Here is an 18,601-nt window from a genome sequence, read left to right on the forward strand (position 1 = left end):
GCATTCAGGTCCACCCTGAGGAAAACACTAAATTTTTGCACCAAAATGCAGCAAAGTTTTAAGGCAGATGGTCTATTTTAAAGGCTTTTTTGTAGTTTTGTTGGTTTCTTTTAGTATTAATGTTTTCCCCTTCCCACAGGGTCTGACCAGTCAGAAACAACTCCTATTACAGGAGTCTTGCAGCAGGTCCTCCCAGTACGGCAAGGAAAACGGTTGATTTAAGCCAATGGTTCCCAAATGGTCCCTTCGAAGTGTGAACAACCTTCACCCCACGGCATTTCTTTCCACAGAAACCCCTCCAAGCAGTCTTCCCTTAAACAGGTGATCAACTCCATCCTCTTGTTCCTCTTTGCATTTTCTCCATGACCCCGATACCCACGTTAATGCTCACAATACTGTTGTCAAGTCCAAGGCCTCTCAAAGAGACCAGTAAAGGGAATGAATACCTTCACTATATCAACAATGCATTGATCAATGTATAAGCTGGTTTGTACAGGAAATAAACAACCTCCCTCCTGATCAAAGGTCCTGAACATGTAGCCTGACAGACTATAAGGAAGTGTTTTAAACACTGCAAGGCACTATGTTCGCATTTACTCTTTTATTTTTTATTACTTTCCTTTTTTTAAAAAACACTTTTCCCCAACCTGTCAGTGTTTGCTTTCCAATATTTGTTTATGCTATGTAAGCTGTAGGTTATTTCTGTAAGAGACCCTAATTTCCTCCTCTGCTGGGACTGTGGCGATAGCCCCAAGGAAGTTTACACTGAGAGAAGAGCATGACAGGCAGTGAATTAAGTGGTTCAGAAAGAGATACAATTAGCTTTCTCAGTGGAGGAAAATGAAGTTAAAAAAGAAATTCTTGGCAGTTCTACTCTCCTGTCTCTGTCTCAACTTCAGAAAATGGACATCAAAAGACAGTCAAAGAAAATAATCATCAATATTTGAATCTTGATAAGACATGTGATTTATTGACACAGGACTAATACCAAGATCTGTCCTTTTTTTTTTTTTCTTTTTTGGTAGCCAATTCCTTTGCTGACTGAGTTCAATTCATTTGTTTCTACTAAATGTTTGCTTTTCAAGCTGCCCTAAAATTAGATGGCAGGAAGCCTAGAGCTCCTGTGTAGGCATCTTCCTTACCAACTCCTAAGCTGTGAAGCACAGAAATGGTGTGTTTGTTCCAGCGAAGAAAGCCTGGCCAACATTTCCACAGGACTTAGAGATGCTTTGAAACCCAGCATTGAAAGCTCCTGGACTGAGCAGGACTCATATGCCACAGGAAAAAATCCCAACCTAATGAAACAGTAATACCAGTATTGAGGAGACAGATCCTGAGAGGCATTTGAGTCCTAGTTTTTGAAAACGCCAGGTATTTCTACATCTGATGACTAACCTACTAAGCTGTTCCATCAGGCATTGGTGGAAGCACTTATTATTATTTTTAATACATGCTGCCTCCAAGCAGAGGCAAACAAAATAAAAAAAAATGACAAGTGTCCCTTCAAAGGGAATGCCAGCTGATCTAAGAAAGCTGTAAGTATAGTTCAGACTTTGCACTATCAAATGCATGTGCACCTACAAAGAGAGTCAAAGCTTTACAATCATGCTATTCTTCAGTCCAACCATTTCTTTGCATTTAAAAATACACAGAATGCCAGGAACATTATTATTCTTTAATGGCACACTTTGGCCAGGAGAAACGAATGCAGGAAAAGGAAAGATACGAGTTGCTATTGAAAAATGAAGGGTTCTCATTTAAAGTTCTTAAAAGAAAAGTGGAGTAGTTAGGAGAAAGTATCCACTTTTAACTGTCTTCTCTTGTTCCTCCCCAACTGTGCTCTGGACCATGAAGATTGAGAAAGTATTAAGAAAGAATACTTAATAAAAGGTGGATTTTTCTTAACAGCAGATTGCAAAAAGCGTAAAGCAAGCTTCATTTGATTAAAATAATAATGACATTTACCAAACCAGAGACTGTTTTTAACTAAGGAAGTCTACATGCAAACCAATGATTTTCACACTTTTGTGAACAGAAGGCTATTGTATGATAGATTATAAAAGGCTGTGTTCAGCTGTCCTTGGGATTTACAAGGCGCTAATAATATCTCCCATAAATTGTTCACCACACCAGCAATACATTCAGATAAATGCCACCATGGTGGGTGAGTGATGCTACTCTGAGAGGGCTCAAAGTACCATGGAGTGAAAGCACAACCTTTTCACTATCTTCCTTGGTAATGTCATATCTGAAATAGGACAGGCATAAAACTCGGAGCCTGTTAGAAACAAAAGCATGACGTGTAGGACATCTACTTTATGAAGACCAAGCTGTGAAGAAACAGTAAGTTATTCCATAGTCCATCTGTTTTGAGCACCACAGAGTTCTGCACAACCAATAGTGGCAGTGTGCAGTACAAACCTCCCAGGACCGATCCCAAACATTCCAGCGGACACGCCCGAAGCTGGACCTTGTAGCATTCTCTGGACTCTGCAAAAGGCAGCAGCTCTCAGCTTCCACTCAGTTTCTACTGGCACATGCAACCTCTAATTTAGGAAAAAAAGGCTACAGGGTGGCATACCCTCGCTGAAAAAGTGCCAACACCTACTTTACAATAGCCCTTTTAAATTCCAGGATCTCTTCCAGCCAGTTTCATCTAACTTCCATTTAATTTTATTTCTACAGTCAACAGCCTCTTTGCTCAAAAACGTTTTAAGCCATTATTTCCTGAAGTGAAAGACAATGCATCATTATCCTATATCATAGGAAAACACAATGCAGTACTAGATCAATATCTCAGTCTGCTTGGCCAGCCACAAATCTTCCTGTGCTTCTCACTCAAATAGTGAAATACCTCATAGAATCACAGAACGGTTTGGTGTGGAAGAGATCTTAAAGATGCTCTAGTTCCAACCCACTCGCCATGGGCAGGGACACCTTCCACTAGACCAAGTTGTTTAAAGCCTCATTCAACCTGGCCTTGGTAGAGATACCTAGGGTTCTTCTCTTCCACAAAAAACTCTTGAACATTTCCCATCTTTCCCACTTAGTGGCTTTTTTCCTTGAAGTCAGTTGCCCATATTTGAGTGATGCATTTCCTCTATCACTTCCCCATCTGCAACTTACGCATTTTTATGAATTTAACTCTGATGAACAATAAATTCAGAGCCAGAAGAAACAGCAAGCAGTCATCATAAAAACTTGTTCAAATGCATCTGCCTTCGTTTTGGTACAAGAGCAGTCAAACATCTACTGCTCAGTGGGGATCCATCCTGTGTGCCAGCTGACATACCAGAGAGTCTCTGATGACGAGGCCAACAAGAACAAAATTTCATCTTTCCTTTACGAAAAGGATCTCAAACTTTTCTTCTGCTCCATGCGTCTCATGTTGGTCAGAACTGCCATCCCCTGGCAGCAACCTCGATCCAGTGCTTTCCCAATCAGACTTGAAGTGGCCACCAAGGACTGAGCTGCCCTACCCAGATGGTATCATTAACCTGACATCACAAACTGGTTGGGGATGCACATCAGTCACAGATATTTATATACATTTTATATACAGTTTACTTGGAGAATGGGGCTCCTTTGGAAAGGAAAGGTACAGAGGACATTTCCTATCACTATTACAACAGTATCTTAAAAACTGAAAACAGTGGTCACAAGATACAATTCCTTACCAGTCTTACAAGTCTTCAACTACTGAACCTGTTTCATCTGTTAAAAAAAAAAAAAAAAGAACTCCTCCAGATAAACTGTGATTGTTCTGTTTGGTTTCAAATAAAACCACATCTGGTTTCCAAGCACATGCATTTTTTTCTAATCTGAAAAGTTTTTCCAGTCCTGGCCTTTGGTTGGTTGGTTGAGCTTGCTTTTTGCACAGCTATTTAAAAAACCATATAAACACAGGGAAAGGTTGACAAGGGATGAGAGAAAGCGGTATCCCAAGTCATCAGGTCATGAATCTTTCCACCACATAGTCCCAGTAAGGCATGGTCTTAGTGTATCTTTAGAGCTTCCCTACTGACTGCACAGGACAAGTAGTCCTGGGGAGTTTATATCCAGAAATAATAATAAACAAACAAACAAACAAACAAACCCCAAACCACCCAAAAATACCCATTTGGTCTGGATACAATTATTAAAGGATTTTTAAGAGAATGGGACTATGGACTTAGAGGGGAGAGGGGAGGAAAGAAAAAAGAGCAAGTAAAGACCCTCCTCCTGGTAGCTCTCAGCCAGAGCTGTCCAGAGGGAAGGGCTCATGGACCAAAACTGCCAGCTGACAATGCCAAGCCCTCACTGTGGCCAGCATAGCCATGGCATATGGAACCCATCCATCTCTCATTAGGGACATTAGGGGGACTCACATCTGGACTGGAGAGGGTCACCCACACAAAATTTCCAGGCACTTGAAGAGGACAAGCTCCTTTTAACATTGTTAATAAGCAGGAATGGCTCAGATGTCTCCCTCAACCTGCTGTGTGGGTTCTTGCTACTAACAGCAGTAGGCATGGAGGGAAGAGGAAAGTAGAAGAGGGGGTTTGTGGTCTCCGGTGGGAGGGTGTCAGTCACCTAAGAGACCCAGCACCTCTGCCATGCCTGTACGTCCTCACAGGCACAGGGCTCCCCAGACACCAGGGAGCTCCTGACAGGTTCCCAGCTCTGGGTAAGAGTACAAAACCTTGGCTTACTCTCAGAAAAATATCACTGTTCAGCATGGATTCAGTGTAGTATGCATCCCCTGACTCCAGGGGAGCACATCAGGTGACAGGTCTCCTCAGGTGGCGGGTAAGGCTATGGGTGTGACCTGCCCCAGCCACGGCTGAGACCTGCCCTGGCGTTGCTGCACGTGCTCCCTCTGGATTCTGGAGACGGGAGTGAGAAAGAGACACAACTTCACCAGTCAGGTCTTGATCCTGCTCACCAAGATGATCGTATTTCTCTCTGACCAAGACCCACCAGCCCAACTGTGTCTACGACTGCCTGGAAGAAGGTTACAGACAGGTGGAGGTCAGTCTTTTTTCCCAAGGAACAAGCGATAGGACAAGAGAAACTGGTCTCAAGTTGCATCAGGGAAGGTTTAGATCAGGTGTTAGGAAAAAAAATTTATTCACTTAAAAGGCTGTCAGGCATTGGAGCATGACCAAAAACACCACAAGAAAAATCCAGCAGTATCAGTAAAGAGTTTTACATCATGCAAATGATCAGGTTACTTTGTCTGCGAGTGCCCATGGGGGCCTCCAGGGGCAGTGAGTACATCTGGAGCCTCCTGCCCTCTCCTCCTAGCTGTCCCTCACCAAACCCAGGCACTGCCAGCAACATAGCATGGGCTCCACAGCTGACTGGCACTTTCCCAGGAAGAAAACTTTCCGTTTGGTTTCAATTAAAAGAAGCTATTCTGAAGACAATTTAGTCCCGTTTCCAGACACAGTGATTTCCAGCTCCCCCTTTTAGAAAACTCCTCTCCAAATACAGCCAGTCTCTGGCCGCTCCACAAGCAGTGCTCTTTTTAGGCTGTGGAAGTTAATCAAGCTGCTCTTTATTTTTAGATTTTCTTCATATGACTTTACGCCACAAACTCTATTAACATTATGCCTTGGAACATCAGAGTTATTCACAGATCAATCAAACTGACAGAAAATGTTGCTCCTGCCTTGGGAGAACTGAACTCAGCTGGCTTTTTAAGAGCAAAGCTAAGAGAAGAAAAAAAAAATTTAAAAAATATTCCTCACACCATAAATCAACCAATTGGACATCTTGCTATGAATGAAATTTCTCTGAGGAGGTGAGGAGAGAGGGAACAGAGCAGCATTTTTTTCCCCCCAGATGCCTGTGTGCACAGATTAAACACCCCTCTGCACAGAAGTTTGACTTCAGGGCAGTGCCCAGTGCAGGCTGGGGAGTAAGGACCCACCTCTATATTTCCAGTCCATTTAAAAATATACTGTGTCTCACTCTTGTTTCCTTATTCTGTCTCTCTCAATACACCAAAGGGTATTGCAGCTGCAAGAAAACTCAACCCCTGATCTCACCCCGGCCTTATAGGAACCTTCTAATTCACCCAGCTCAGAACTGAAATACTCAGCCGATACGCTGTGACCTAGGGCTGCTGCAGGTAGGGTGACCCCTGTGGCAGGGACCAAGGAAGGACTGCAACACTACATTGCACTCCAGCCACCTGCCTAACCCATGCCTAATCAAGCACTTCACTCTCCCCTTCCCCAAGCAGGATTAAGAGAGACTGAAAATAAAAAATGCAGTCACTTCAAACCCTGTCTTTTCTGTTTAGTGTACCGAAGCCTGCTCTTGAAAGCACGCCCGCTCCCCCTCTCCAAAAACAGAAAGAAGTCACAAATCAGCAGTGTGCCCTGTACAAGAAGTTGAATTGTATGTAGATTTCCTCACCAACACTCAAAAGTACTTGGTAAACTTCTGCAATGTAGATTTTTGTTGGCACTTGGAGGCACAGAGGTAAACCATTAATCAGGCACCTAAAACACTGCATCTGTCAACTGATGGAAGGGTAAAAAACATGCCAACCTTGTAGATTCAAATTAAAGACTTAAGGTATGCTGTCAGCTAGTACCACCATTTCTGACTGGCAAATTCTGATCTGCTGCTGTTACCAGCAAAACCTTATTTATGGCAAAGGAACAAATCATACACTTATTTTTCCCTCCATGTGCTTACACTGAGCACAGAAGCACAGCCAGAAACTCTCAGGAGCCCCATGCAACTGCTCACAGTGCCACAGGCAGATGGGGAGAGACCCAAACCAGGGAGTGAAGTTCCAGCTCCATAGATATCAACAGCTGTAGTATCATCAGAGGTATGCAGGGACGTGTTAGCAGCTACAGACGGTCTGCTCAGACCCAGCAATGCAAAGCCAGGCTGGGAGTTAACAGGACACCTTTTTCCCCTTTCAAAGCAAAAATCCATGGCTTACTTAATGTTCCTCTGTACATGTATTTCTCTACATTCACTGGAAAGTACTGAGTACTTTGCCTGCTTTGCGCCTTCAATGTGAGCCACCCAATAAGCTTGTGCTCTGCTACCATTTAAAAAAAAACAAACCTAAAACAAACAAGCCCTAAACACAAACCAGTAGAAGACAGTAAATACTAAAGACATTTCCCAACCCCTTGCTAAATTAATGCAGACTAAAATTACACAGAAGAAAAAGGATAGAAAAGTTTGGCTATGGAAACATTCCTCTGTTTGGAATTCCATGCACTGGCACGTAATTGGGTTAGTCTTAAGACTGGAGGAACTTAAATAACAACTTTTGTAAAAGCGGCAAACTCCGGGAAAATTCTGTCACAGGGCAAAGCAATGTGACATTGTCCAACACTTCTCCTTTTTCACATTTATGAAGCAGGGGATTGCTCTAAAATATTTCACTGTGAGCAACTTTACAAGACAAACCACAGCCGAGAACAATACAATCCTATTCCAAAGGTGTTTCAACTCACCTGTGAGCTATCCTCCAACCCATGGAAATGAACAAAAAAGCACCAAGCAATAAGCTGTATGTTTGCACAGGCAGCTCCTGGCAAAGCCCCAGGCGTGTGAGAGCTTCCACCCTCACTGCCCACACCATCCTGTCTGGGTCACCGGCAGGATCCTGCACACCAGCCGGTGTCACACCACTGACCAGTGCCACGCGCCGGGGCCTCAGGCAGCGCGTCTATCCTCCGTTCATATTTGCCACACAGAAGGAAGACCATTGTAACTTCTGGAAAATAGAGAACTTCTATGGACAAAGCCCCATAGCTGCTGATGTGGGAAGGAAATCAAGGGAGGAAAAAAAAAAGAAATTCAGCTAAAACTGTGTTTATGATTTAAAGACCAGAAGACACAAGTTTCTTCTCTGAATATTTTTTGTCCTATTACTAGTCATTAATTACTGGTTCTGCCATGTCAAAACAAACAGGGCTTTTGTTATGCTTTCTGAAGTGTTATATTTACACATCTTGGTTATATTTTTCTGGCTGCTCCTCTGATGCTTAAGGAATGATAAGGATTCCTTACTGCATTAAGGGGGTTTAAAATGCAGCGCACAGGCAAGCAATTTGGAAGCAATTGCTATGTTTCTAAAGTGAACTTTAATCTAGAAATGCTCATAAAAATCATATTATGGCAAACGGAAACAATAATGTTAATTAAATAATTTGCATTTACATAGCAATCGGTCCCGAGGGCCAAGCATATAGTAGCACAATTCACATGAAGTACACCACGTGCTCAGCAGCAACAGATTTTAAAGGTTTGACCTGAAGAAACCCAAGTGCATGCAACACCTGCTTTCCCTTGCACCTCCTGCCCTCAGCCCTTGAATAGCCAATGGCAGCCACGTTTTTGGCTGCCTCAAATTATATAGCAGGACTTTCATACTTGGTGGTTAGCTGTCTGAGACGCATCCACTCCTCTTGGCCGTCCTGTTTTGTTCTTCTAAGCCACAGTACACAAGTGGCAACAGGTTTCTGTTTAGCAAGATGCTCCTGCCAAGCACAAGCACTTTAACTCGTCATGCCAGCTCCTGTTCAGCCAGCTGGGTGCAGGACAGCTCCTCTCCAGGAAACACAAACACAGACAGGACCATCCACCCTTAAGCCTTCTTTCCTTTCTTCAATACAAACAAAGGTATCTGTGGAGACACTTAACACCCACAGCCAGCTCTAATTCAATATTCCTGGTCAGAGAGGATTTGAACATGACAGATATAGAACTAACTGCATTACAAGAGAAATGAACTCCTTCCAAGATCCTGCCCATTTAAAGAGCAATGCCAAGCTCCTTATATTTTTGTGTGTCTCTTAATAATTTAGGAGAAGAATTTGCAGTGGCAAGAACCAGAAATTCCAAAAGCACACAATTGTTTTTAAATGACACTGTCAAGATTAAAAAAAAAAAAACATATATATATATAGAGAGAGAGAGAGAGAAATAGAAATATATGTATATATTACACACACACATTCTTTAAAAAAGCATAGACAACCCCATCTTCATTTGTGGTTTTTGTTAGATTTTCTGCAGCATTTATTAGCTCTGTCAGGAAAGCAGCATTAGCTAATTTCATTACTTGTTCTCAGCCAGTTTGACTTTTTGGCTTTCTTCCTATGCCCTAACAGAGTTGCTCTGTTTCCAAAGAAGGAAAAACAGTCATTGCAATACTGGAGATAGGATAGCTTCCCCAAGTCCACTCTAGCTCCATGGGAGGAAAGCTCCAAGGCACTGCTGGGAGAATATATCCAGTCCTCACCTTCTTCTGGCTGCTACACAAACACACCACAGGCACAGGGGTGCAAAATGAAACACCTGCAGCCTTTCCTCCTAAGCAGGCACTTGACACTGCATTAATGCAAAAGACTTCAGGTAGTGCCACACAGGAGTAGCTTTAATCTACATTACCCAGTGAAATGCCATTAAAACAAAAGGATGCATTAAGGCAGATCTTCATATGCCCAAAGATCCCAATGTTTTTTAACATGCCCCTTTAGCAGGCCTATCTTGCCTCTTCATTTCTGAAAAAAAAAAAAAAAAAAAAGACAAAAGACCCTTAAAAAAGAAAACCAAAAAAAGTCTAGTAAAAGGTAGGCCTTATCTAAGTCCCACAAGTTTCAAAGGGATTTGCACATACCCCAGTGCTGCCATAGCATTTTTCACATCTGTTGAGCATTAAAGGAAATAACCAAATCTTGAAATTAGAGTTGAGTGTTCCTTGTGGCAGTGCTGAGGAACTGAGACTTTTTCCTCGCCCCTTCATTTTCTTTCATCTTCAATTTTGTTTGCCACTGCCAACTTAACACACAGAAGTTAATTTCTTTCCTGACTTGAGGTATCACTAGGGGAATATTGAGTGTTACTGTGGTGGCTGGAAGTCATTACCTCTATACAAAAATTAACCTGTGGCACTAATCTCTTTACTTTTTTTCGCTTTTTTTTTTTCATTTTTTATTTATACAAAAGCACCTGCCTTATTAATACTGGAGTTGAAGCAATTGCTAATGCAAATAACTGAAACTCTAACTACATTAAATATGCAAATGTAACCCCCTAAGCTTTTCCTTAAATCAATATAAATAAAATCTTGTTTCTTGAACTGCAAAAGTAAGAGTTATCCTAAAGCAATGTGGTGTAGACCAAGAAGAGAATGGTTTTCCATCCAACCCATCTTTACAACAAACTTTTCATATGAAATCAGGGCTCTTATTTAGGCCGGCCTAAAAGGAAAAAGGGTAACTAATATTTATATTTCAGACATGGGTATTAGAATAAACCCTTAAGGAAATTAATTAAATGGACTGAAAAAGAGGAAATAATGGACAGCAAACAACTGAAGTTGTTGAATACACTGAATATAATGTTTATATAAACTTAAGACATTCAACCTATTAATCCTAATTTCTGAAACAAACTCTTCCATGCCCAAGTACATACCAGGTGTAAAAAGGGAGGGGGAGAATCACCACCACTCCCAAAGACAGCTAATCAGAGTAATTTTATGTTTAACACTCTTCTTCCAGAAGTGTTACAAGTATGTCTACACTATTTTCCAAGACATTTGGTGCACACAAGCAGCAGGGAAATGAGCCTGTGCTGAGCTCCATGCTGCCATTGCTTGACTGCAGCTAGTTCTCAACGTATAATTTAAAGCAAGCTGTGTTTTTCTACACTGCAGTGTATTTTGGGGACTGCTGTACTCCTACCAATGAGGTCACCCAGTAAAGAAACAAAACTTTCAGGCATGTGCTCATCCCAGAACTGTATAAAAAACTATCCACCTATTCTCCATTCAAAACCATTTAAACAGATAGTAGATTTAGATTAGATATTACAAGGAAATTATTTACTGTGCAGGTAGTGAGGCACTGGAACAGACTGCACATTGAAGATGTGGACACCCCATCCCTGGAACATTTGAGACTAGGTTGGATGAGGTCCTGAACAATCTGGTCTGGTGGAAGGTGTCCCTGCCCACAGTGGGGGACTGGGACTAGATAATCTTTCAGGTCCCTTCAAACCCAAACAATTATAGGATTCTGTGATTCTATGAAGTATGTTCAAACCAACACAAAGGAACGGAGCAGTTTTTAGCAGAGATGAATTACTCTCACTTAAAATCAACCCATGTTAAGGCTTTTCCTGGGGAAGGGTCCCACCCTCATCAGGGAAAAGCAACCAGCACCTCAGCAAGGCAACGCACCCACCACAAAAAAGATGCCACAAAGGAATGGACAAAACACTGCTGGGTACCAACTTTCTTTCTCCTCAAGGGAGAGAGGGGAGGATGGTGTGCCTGGTTCATGCTGGGCTGCCATCTCATGAATACTGATGTTCAGCCAGATGAAGGCCAGCCTGCTGGACAGCCCACTCACTCCAGCAGCACAGCGGACAGCAGTACTTTCCACATAGCTAGTATTGATTCAGGTTAGAGAAATTAATCCCTGGGTCACTCAGGGGCAGCTAAATGTTTTCAAAAAAAGCCAGACATAATTAAAAGCGTATCTGTGCAAGAACGTGAGGTGGGAAATTAAAAGCGTGTTTCTAACTGCTCTTGTGTATTTTGCTACACTGAGATTAAAGGGCAGGTCACTCCCCTGCCAGCTTTCAGAGAGAGGGATATGTATTTACTAAGGAGTTACACAGAGAAAGTTACAGCTGGGAAAGTAACGCACTACCAGTCACCACCTTGACTTACCCCCTGGAAGCCTGAGAGTTCACCTGACACTTAGAAACTGCAACACACACATTTGTCAGCCCCGCACACCCTTCCCCTGCATCCTCCTTCACCGTTCACTGAGCTCACTGGCACAGACCTGCATGTACTCTTCTTTAACTGGGAACTCCTCTGGCCAGGGAGTGCATCCCTTTCCTCTGAGCATGGCAGGACTCACACCACCAGTAACAGTGCCCGAGACATGAGTTCAAGCGCAACCCAAAAGGACATCTGCACACCAGATCTGCAGGGAGACATGAGACTGCACCCCCAGGCAGCAGGTCAGGAGGAAGCTCTTCATCAAGTGCCAAGCAGAGATGGGGCTGTCAGGTCCTGTGGAGGGACAGGGCATTTTGGCCAGGGGTATTGGCAATGCTTCTGATCAACATCCTTCCCTCTGGTTTGGCATACAGCCAAAGGGAGCCTTCAGCAGCTTGCCATCACAAGCCTTCAACAGTCTGAAATGCTGTTCTCTAACACAGTGGTGTTACTGCTATCACTCATAAATGAAAATGATCGGGCAACCATTCAATATATAGATTTTCTAATTTTTTCTCTTAATTTCACAGGACCAATATCTCCCATATGCTATTTCAGCTAAAGTTCTGACTCATTCTGTGTCCTGGACATCTGTCCTGCAGCAGATGAGAAATCAAACACAGCAGCACCTAAGCAGCTTGAGGCTAGAGTCTGAACTTGAACCTCACTGCTCTCTTCTAAAACTATTTGCAAAGCGGCTTAACAAGTGGGAACTTTTTAATGTATTTAATTTTCTGCATCTTTTCCAACTCTACCTTTCTTCCAAAATATGATCCTTCGCAAAAACCTCTAAAAAATCCCACCTTTTGATTTTCTGGGATAATACTGTAGTGAAAAAGTACAGTGTCAAAGTTGGAGGATACAAAAATTATACAACTGACTCCCCTGACTCTCCCTTTTCTGTAATGAACTACTACTGGACTCCCCTAAGAAAATAAGGCTGCTTTCCTCTCACTATTCAAACTGCTTAGTGCCCACCCACAAAACATAAATTAGGTAACTCTTTACTAATGTTTTTGGCATCTTTCACATTGGTACAAAACCTAATGAATTCCAATGCATTTCTTAGGTTTCACCACTCAAGTTGCCATTAGCATAATTTTGATGATCACATAAATTTTCTATCTATTTTTGCTAGATCAGGTCCAGTTACGGTGCTCATTACAGTCAATCTAAAGCAGCAAGGTTGCTATTCCTTGGACCCAGCAAATCTGTAAAATAAGTGAAGCAAGGACCACCATGAATGGTGGAGAAGACAATTTTTATTGTGGGTTTACTTAGGGATGATGTTTAACCAACAAACCGTTTATTAACTCACAACTATTTTCAAAGGTATGGAAATTCAATTCCTCAATAACTTCATTGCAATCTGTCGTTCTTAATAATTTCAGAATAGGAGGCCATCAGATTCTACATAACCTATCCAAAAACTGTAGTGTAGGCTACAGCATCCATATTATAAAATTCTACTTTTGACAGCTTACAGAAAGCCGGGATAAAAGCCTCTGTCTTTTCCCCTCACTGGTTTTGACACAAGCTGAATATTTCTGAAATTGGGCTTCAAAATGAAGCTGTCCTGTTCCATATTTAGATAATGGAAGCCTCTATTCAGATGCCAAATCTGCAACATTAGGATCATCTCCGGCCTTCTCTGCTGCACAGGCTGTTTGTCTGGGTCTGTAACTACTGGTCCTTCTGTGCCTATACATACCTGTGCAGCTGAACTGGCTTTGATTGGGAATGAGAGTTACACTCCACTGAAAACAAAACCACTCCCCTTCTCCCAGAAAAAGAAATAGAAGATTGCCCTCTGTTCAGAACACGATCCAAGGGAACAAGAGACACAAGTGCACATTATGGGCTGAATCTACCTCAGAAGCGTTACTGAAAGTTAAGGAAACCAAAAGAAGTCAAGCTTCGAGTTCTTAGCGCATCAGTACTTACAACTTCAGTGAAATGTATGCAATGCAGGATGGACTAACTTCCTCTTCTCTCTAAAAATGGCCTGCCAGTCTGATAAAAACAGGACTTATAATTCAGGTTTACCTTTCAGAACATGAAAATGGAAAAAATAAACACAAACACATCACAGACTGCCCTTCTCTTTTCAAAATCACACAGAGCTCCCTCCAGGCCATGGAAACAGCAGTTTACAAAGCCAGTGATCCCAACGCTAAGGAGCTCACAGGGAAGAACCTCTGAGACTCTTTCTGGATGCAAGAAGCACCAAACCAAAGTGATGCCTAGGCCATGACTGAAGGAGTGCCATACTGCTTGCCACGTGCAGCCTGTTTGCTCCTCCTACCCAAATGCCAGGGAAAGTTGGTATACTCAGCTCTGACTCCCTGCAGAAAGTCAATGCTTTTACCTTGATGGCACCAAAACTCCACAGAGGAACCAACTGGAAGGCAATGATGGCTCAGAAACTAAAGAACTTGCAGTCTCCATTTAAGATAGAATCCCACTATCACTCAAAATTTCTGATGGCTTTATCAAATGTTCTCTACAACTACCTGAAAGGATGTTGTACAAAGGTGAGGGCCAATCTTCTCTTTGATGTAACAAGGGATAAAAGAGAAAATGGCCTCAAGCTCCGGGGAGGTTAGATAGTAGGAAAAATTTCTCCACTGAAAGGGTGGAACAGGCTGTCCAGGGCAGTGGTGGAGTCACCATCCCCGAGGGATTTAACAGATGTGTAACTGTGGTGCTTAGGCACATGGTGAAGTGGCGAACATGGGTCCATGGTTGGACTCAATGATCTTAGAGGTCTTTTCCAACCTTAATGATTCTATGATTCTGTGATTCTATGAAATCATGCATAAAATGCAGGAGCTCCTGCCAGGAACAGAAAACACTGAGTTCAGAGCAAAGACTTTGGGTGTTCTGTGTTCTTTCTTTTTCAGCCTGGAGGCTCACAACATCATTTCTGTTGGGAAAGGTCATTGCCAAATGGTAGCTAAGCAACAGCTGAAAAGTTGTGGTGGTCAAAACCAGCCACAATGTTTTGTTTTGTTTAAGTTAACCTTTTCATAAGTGATGGACAGTCCTCAGAACATCCAGTGACATCCCTCACAGGAAGCCAGTTAAGGGGATTTCTTTTTATTTCTTAAGTAGTTTGCATATTTGAGCCAAATGAACCTAGGAACTAATCTGGAAAAATACTGAATAAACATAGGAGAGGTAGTTGAATTGCTCCCTGGCACTGTTTTATATTACACTGAAAATTCCAACTTCCACAAGAAAATACTGAGAGGCCAGTGCTCAGAGGAGAATCTGATCTGTGTTCCCTTTTGTGCCACTCTGGAGTCCCCATCTGCTCCAGCCAGGGCAAGGAAAAACAGTCTGCCCACTTCTCACGCTGCACAGGTGGAGAGGTGTCCAGGGGCACCAGCCCCAAACCCTTCCACACCACGGAGCGCAGGTCAGTGTGGCTGGAGATCTCCACCCTGGAGATCTCCACTCTGCTGAGCTCCAACCGCCGATGTGTGAATGCAGATCTCAGTTCCAGCTGCACATCCAAGGGTTTGCCAAACAGTTCTCTGGTTATCTGTGTAACAATTGCATTAACCCAGTCTTTGCAACACTCTGGTCAAGTTAAAGCCTCAAACTGTACAACTTTGTTTTACAGGGTTGGGTCCCCACTTTGTTTGCTTCCGCCCCAACCCTCAAATCACTGGCTACCTTAGCTTCAAAAGGAGGAGCAGGGGGTGTCCACTGACTGTGTAGTAACACTGCTGAAATGCAGGTGCTGCTATGTTGTCACTGCCTCTGGGGCTGGAAGGCCTTATATTGGTATCCTGAAGCACCTTCTGCAATTCAGGCACATAGAGATGAAGCAGCCAAAAAAACTTTAAATGCCCCTTGTGCTTTACCTGTGCTTTGGCTCATCCACCTGAAGCACTTCCTCTTTGGCACATGGGTAGTCTGACCAGTCTGCACAATGCTTGGTGCCCAGTCACATCAAAAACCTTTGGGGCCTACTGAAACAGTAGTAATGGCAGCAGGCAAGTCAACCAAACCTTACAGCATCTCTTCCCCAGTCAACTCCCATGCCAGTCAGAGACAAAGGAAAGGGGTGAGAAACACATTCTGGCTTCTGGATCCTCAGTGCCTTCAGCTCTCAGCTCAGCCCTACAGCCATATAAACAAATGCCAGCAGGGCAGTCTGTGACCTACTTTCCCTCCTTCACACGAGGAACTGTGCCATTGTGAAACTGCCACTGAATTTCAACTTCACAACGATGACAGGAGAGATTTCAGGCAGCCACACGCTGTGTGACGAATGGTGACACAGTGGCTACTGCCCTGGCATCCATGTCTTCTGCCAGGGAGCCTCTGCTGTGCCAGGCTCCAGCTGCTGCAAGGGACTGAGGTACAGCCCTCCAAGGGCAGCATGGCAGCAGCCCACCCACCTCCCCAGAACTCCGGTTTCTCCCTCTTTCCCCTCAGCAACTGTCTGGACAACTATCCCTAAGTGACTGCACTGAAGTTTCTTGCACACAGTCTCTGCCTTTGAAGACCTTTATGGTACTGAGACCATTGCTGCCTCCCTGCTGTCTGTCACAGAAATGACCGTGCCATCCCATTAAAGACACAACCAGCCCAGAGAGCCACCTGTATCCTGGACTGCATCAAAAGAAGCATGACCAGCAGGTTGACAGAGACAATTCTCCCCTTCTACTCTGCCCTTGTGAGACCTCACCTAAAGTACCTCATCCAGCTCTGGGATCTTCACCACAAGAAGGATATGGACCTGTTGAAGTGAGTGCACAGGAGGGTCACAAAAATGGTCAGAGGTCTGGAGCACTTCTGCTATGAAGAGAGGCTTAGAGTTGGGATTGTTCAGCCTGGAAAAGAGAAGCCTCTGGTGAGACCTCACTGCAGATTTCCAATACCTAAAGGGGGCTTATAAAAAAGACAGAGAGTAACTTTGTACATGGATAGATAGTGATCAGACAAGGCAGAACTGTTTTACACTAAAAGAGGAGAGATTTGGGTTGTATCAGGTTGAGTTTGGAAGAAACTCTTTACCCGGAGAGCAGTGAAGCACTGGAACATGTTGGCCGGAGAAGCTGTGAACATTGTTGCTTAGCACAGCTTTGAAATGACCTAGTGGGTGCCCAAGTATGGATTTGAGCCTAACATCAAGCACACAACTTTCACTACGGGGGCTGAAAGCTCACATTAGGATCTCCAAACCAGCTGTGCAGACCCCACACCAGACAGCCAAGCCTCCTCCAGGCAGCAGGAAGCTGGTCCTGCAACAGGAGCCCGCTGAGCCCACATCACCTCTAAGCAGGGCATTTTTGGGCTGAGCAGAGCATTTTTGGGCATGAATTGGGCACTGCTATCCCAGTGACACATCCTCCAGACCAGAGCAAGTCCACTGGCTGAAGAGGGCGAGCTCAGCCCATCTGCACAGACGTGCTCCTGCTACAACAGCTTCTGCATAGCAAAAATACCTGTCCTTTGTCCGGGCAGGTTTGAACTCAGGCTCACGGAGACCTGGCCATTTTCAGATTCCCGAATCTCGTTCATCTTTGGGAAGGATGAGCTGGCCAGGCAGCCTTTCCTGAGGGCTGATGACAGTATTTCCCTGCATTACCATTTACTACTTAGCCCTGCAGCCCAGGGGAAAATTTCAAGTCTACACAGATTAAAACTCAGGACAAATGGGTGTCTATTATGTTAACTCCAAGGCAAGCCTAATTCAGCACCTCCATATAATATTAAATTAAATGACAAGGGAATAAGAAGAGAAGTCTCCTCCCAGTCTTACAAGAATAGACTGATCTTTAGATGTTTTCTTTTCCCTCCTATGACTACAGAAAAAGAAACAGTCATAACGCCCACCAAACATTGCGCCTAACTATCCTGGTCCACATGCACTGAAAGCTATTTTAATATTTTGATAGTTTGATAGTACCCACTGAGGGTAGCAAAGTCCCTGAAGAACTCCTCCTCCACTTCCCGCATAGGGACGTGTTGAGCAATACTATCTTGGTATTCCACGATCCTTTTCTTAAAAAGAACACTATGCTATTAACATAATTATCTGATTAATCTTTCAGCCTCACTTTGCATTAAATAAGCACCTGGATGCAGAATGCTTTTTCCTCAAAGAGAGTGCACCTCAAGTGTTTATCCAGCACACTTAATGCAAGCGATACCCCCAGCAGTCCATCTGGCGGTCAAGAAGGAAAGCAAACACTACTACTGAGCATGCTGGGTACAAGCAGGTATTAAAAAATACATCTAAGTAAAAACCACAATACTCATCTGTTTAAACTTACCACCTCCTCACGATGAGATAATTCCCATTTTATAACTATAAAAAAACTTTAAATGAATATATTGAAAACACACACACAAGTGATCTGAGTGCCTTACAGAATTTAAGGTCAAGAGCACACTGCTTGACTGCTCAGCTTAGGCCAAACAGCTCCTGGATCTAGTGCACCATTTTGAACTGAACTACACCACCTCTCAGAGAGGCACTCAGTTGTGAAAGCAGCTGACAGCCATGCATAGCATTTCTGGATAAGCTCTTCCTAATCATTAATTGCACTCACCGTGAAAAGAAAAATTCAAGTGTGCCTTATTTCCTTCAGTGCTGCTTTCCAGAACACTGGGTCTCGTTACACCTCCACCTGATAGACTGAAGTACCACCTAGCCTCAGTAATCTTCACCCTGTTCTGGTACAAACAGACAAATACCTTTTTCATTACTACTTCCAATTCCATCTGAGAGTGGGATGTAGGGTTGTGGTTTCTTTCGGTTTGTCTAAAAAACAACGCCTACTTTCTGGCTTGCAAGATTACAGGGTTTGGTCATCAGGT

At 43.3% G+C, this 18,601-nt stretch overlaps 1 protein-coding gene and 1 long non-coding RNA gene across 9 annotated transcripts in view; one reads left to right on the forward strand and one right to left on the reverse strand.

Annotated features, from left to right (window-relative positions):
* The window catches only part of FAT3 (FAT atypical cadherin 3), a 398,052-nt gene that overhangs the window by 352,179 nt on the left and 27,272 nt on the right, over positions 1 to 18,601 (reverse strand). The window lies entirely within an intron of this gene.
* Positions 16,541 to 18,601, forward strand: part of LOC121662642 — a 436,327-nt gene continuing 434,266 nt past the window's right edge. Inside the window, exon 1 of the long non-coding RNA XR_006015360.1 lies at positions 16,541 to 16,592. This is a non-coding gene — a long non-coding RNA (uncharacterized LOC121662642). The remainder of the gene's footprint in view (positions 16,593 to 18,601) is intronic.

Source organism: Corvus kubaryi, unplaced genomic scaffold (assembly GCF_017639235.1).
Source record: "Corvus kubaryi isolate FWS band 111438036 unplaced genomic scaffold, C.kubaryi_AGA036_p1.0 37260, whole genome shotgun sequence".
NCBI lineage: Eukaryota > Metazoa > Chordata > Aves > Passeriformes > Corvidae > Corvus > Corvus kubaryi.